Below are 4,096 nucleotides of genomic sequence, written 5' to 3' on the forward strand. Positions count from 1 at the left end.
CTAAGGGGTCCTCGGGCGACCGGCCTGTTAGCCATGGGCCGGACTGATGGGCTATGAAGATACGAAGACAGAAGACTGCACCCGTGTCCGGATGGGACTCTCCTTGGCGTGGAAGGAAAGCTTGGCGACCAAATATGTAGATTCCTTTCTTTGTAACCGACCTTATGTAACCCTAGATCCTCCAGGTGTCTATATAAACTAGAGGGCTTAGTCTGGAGGGGGGATTCATTATCATAGCGATACAAGCTAGACCTCTAGGGTTTAGCCATTACGATCTCGAGTAGGACATAGGGTATTACCTCCATAGAGAGGGTCCAAACCTGGGTAAACATCGTGTCCCCTGTCTCCTGTTACCATCGACCTAAGATGCACAGTTCGGGACCCCCTACCCGAGATCTGCCGGTTTTGACACCTACACCGCACACCCCCTATGCTTCGCCGATGAGGTAATGGAGCACGAGTTCCCTGAAGGGTTTAAACCCGCGAACATCGAATCATACGACGGCAATAGATCCCGCAATATGGATTGAAGATTTTCTTCTCCACATTCACATGGCTCGCGGTGATGATCTACACGCCATCAAATACCTTCCCCTAAAACTCAAGGGGCCAGCTAGGCACTGGTTAAATAGCCTCCCAGAAAACTCTATTGGAAGCTGGAAAGACTTCAAAGATGCCTTTAGAGACAACTTCCAAGGCACTTATGTCCGGCCTCCGGATGCTGATGACCTCAGTCATATAGTCCAACAGCCCAGAGAGTCGGCCAGGAAATTCTAGACCAGGTTCCTAATTAAAAAGAAATGGATTGTCGACTGTCCGGACGCCGAAGCCCTAGCGGCCTTCAAACACAGCATCTGCGACGAATGGCTTGCCCGACACCCCGGCCAAGAAAAGCCAAAGTCCATCGCAGCCCTTACAACACTAATTACCTGCTTCTGCGTGGGCGAGGATAGCTGGCTAGCTCATAGCGGTAACAGTACCAGCGACCCCGGCACTTCTGAAGCCTGAAACGGCAACGGAAGACCCTGACGCAACAAACATAAGCGTCGGAGCAACAATGATGATATTGTCGGCGTTCTGGGAACGGGGGTCCCCAGACTTGCCTACCTGCGGCCTGCGGCGTGGCTCGAGGAGGGGCCCAGCACGGCCCATCTTCATCAACACAGAACCAAGACCCTCGCGAGGGGTCAAGCCTTGCAGGGCGGACGACATAGAGCTTCCTCAGGCACGGCCTCATCAGGCTGGCTCGCAAGGAGGCGGAGAGATCAAGCCGGGGTACCTCACGATGTGCCCGTGACGCAAGCCATGACGACCAAGGGTGCCAGGCGGGCGCCAGCCCGCGTAGTGTCCTCCTTTCCTCTTTGGTGCAAAGGGAGCAAGCGCAGGCGAGAGCATCAAGCAAAGGCACCCGTTTCGGTGCAACGAGACCAAGACCAGCCCAACGTCAGGGAGAAAGTCATTGTGGAGCCCAAGCCAGCGTCACCACCAGAGTCTTTGGCAGGTGAGGACCAACTTTAGTCAGGATAAGTGTACTAGATGTTCCCCTTCAAAGTGGCCAATTGTTGGCGCCCTTCCCGCTCAATATTTGGGAAGAGGCCCAGGGCCTTTGCCTATAAATAGGACTAGCCACCCACAGGGTAGGGGGGATCGGATCGCAATCGAGAAGAGAGAGAGAGAAGGGTGACTGAACTCCTCCTAGCAGTTCGTCGCCCCAGCCAAGAACAGACCCTCGCAAGGCTGTTCTTCCTTGTATTGCTCATCATCATCAGCCAAGAGGCAATCCACCACACCACACACTGGAGTAGGGTATTACACCACAATGGTGGCCCGAACCAGTATAAACCCTGTGTCTCTTGTGCTGTTCTTTCCATAGCTTAGATCTTAGCGAGGCGGAGGGGTGCAGGTAGGTAGAAGGCGAAATCTCCGCGCGCACCCCAGTGTTCGAACCTCAAGGGTCTGCCGGAACCTGAAATCCGACATTTGGCGCGCCAGGTAGGGTGCACCGGAGTTTTCCCTTCCGCCACCGCCACAACCTGCCTCGCGATGAGTAGCGCGTTGCCCGCTCCGGCCGCCGGCGCTAGCACGGGGGCCAGGGGGCTTCGAGCCCTGGCCCCAGCCCTGCAACGGGTACGGTGGCCGGACAAGTTCAAGCTAACGACGCCGCCGTGCTACAGCGGCGCGACTGATCCGCTGGCCTTCTTGCTGGCGTACGAGGAGGCCATCCTCAAAGCTGGAGGTGACGATAGGGTCATGGCCAACTGGCTCCCCACGGCCCTCACCGGCGCTCCGCGCGCATGGCTGCTCCACCTGCCGGCAGCCTCCGTGGCCTCTTGGGAAGAGCTTCGCAGCATCTTTCCCTCCCACCACGCTACACCAACACCCCCGGTCGTCGCGGCCCTCCTGGGCGGCTCGCAGGCGCCGCCTACAAGTCACCACATCAAGCCGTTCATCCGCCGGGTCAGCGCCGCTTCCACGCGGCAGGGGGCCCTCCCAGACCGGACGGCACCCAAGGCCGGCCTGACCTTCAGCTCGGAGGACCACCCCTCCAACTCGGCCTGCTCGGGTGCGCTCCCCATGCTGTGCACCCCCACCATCTGCCAGGTGGCCATCACCAGAACTCTCATCGATGGCGGTGCGGGCCTCAGCATGCTCTCGGTTGAGGCCTTCAACCTCCTCTGCATACCCTGGAACGGCTGCAACCCAGCCGGCCCTTCTCAGGCGTTGGGGGCGGATCATCCAGCTCCTTGGGACAGATCCGACTCCCAGTAACCTTCGGCACCTACAACAACTTCCGCACGGAGCTGTTCGACTTCGACATCGCCCCCATTGGCCTCCCCTACAACACCATCCTCGGCTACCCAGCGCTGGCCCAGTTCATGGCCGCGACGCACCCGGCGTACAACCTCATGAAGATGCCCGGGAGCAGCGGTGTCCTCACTGTGCATGGGGACACCGGAGACGCGCTGCAAGTGCTCAAGCTCGCCTTCAAGACGGCGGCGTCGGCACAGCCCGCCGACTCGGAGACCCCCGAGTCCAAGGGGGCTGCACCCGCCAAGAAGAAACAGTTGTTCACCCAAGACAAGGCAGAAATCAAGCAGATACCTGTCGATGAGGACGGGTCCACGCATGCCACTTTCACCATAGGCGCCAACCTCGAGCCCGAGCAGGAGGAGGCCCTGGTCAGGTTCCTGCGCGTAAACAAGAAGGTATTTGCTTGGGAGCCTGACCAGTTAGTGGGGATCCCTAGGAGCGTAATCGAGCATCACCTCAACGTGTGCCCCAACGTGCGTCCTATGAAGCAGAAGGCAAGGCGGCAGTCCACAGAAAAGCAGGCCTTCACATCCAAGAGACCCGCAAACTAGAAGCCACTGGGGTCATTCGCGAGGTCCGATACCCGGATTGGTTGGCCAACCCTGTCGTTGTGCCAAAGAAGGGAGGGAAGGAGCGCATGTGTATCGACTTCACCAACCTCAACAAGGCATGCCCGCAAGATCCGTTCTCGCTCCCCCGCATCGACCAGATCGTCGATTCCACCGTAGAATGCAACCTGCTATGCTTCTTGGATGCCTTCTCTAGGTACCACCAGATCAAGATGGTGGTAGAAGACGTCGAAAAGACAGCCTTCCTAATCCCGTGTGGGGTGTACTGCTACACGTGCATGCCATTCGGGCTGTGTAACGCAGGGGCGACCTTTCAGCGGCTGATGCACAGCACCTTGGGCCCGCAGCTCGGGAAGAATGTTGAGGCTTACGTCGATGACATTGTGGTGAAGTCTCGGGAGGCCAGGACCCTGATACAAGACCTGGAGGAAACCTTCGCGAGCCTCAACGCAGTGAACCTGCGGCTCAACCCAGAGAAGTGTGTGTTCGGAGTCCCCTTGGGCAAGCTCTTGGGTTTCCTCGTGTCCCACCGAGGCATCGAGGCTAACTCGGAAAAGGTCAAGGCGGTCGAGGACATGAGCCCGCCAAAGACCCTCAGAGAAATGCAGAATCTCACTGGGCGCATGACCGCGCTGGGGCGCTTCATCTCCATGTTGGGGGAGCGAGCGCTGCCCTTCTTCCAGCTAATGAAGAAAAAGGGGCCCTTTGAATGGACT

Source organism: Triticum urartu, chromosome 1, assembly GCF_003073215.2.
Source record: "Triticum urartu cultivar G1812 chromosome 1, Tu2.1, whole genome shotgun sequence".
Classification (NCBI taxonomy): Eukaryota; Viridiplantae; Streptophyta; class Magnoliopsida; order Poales; family Poaceae; genus Triticum; species Triticum urartu.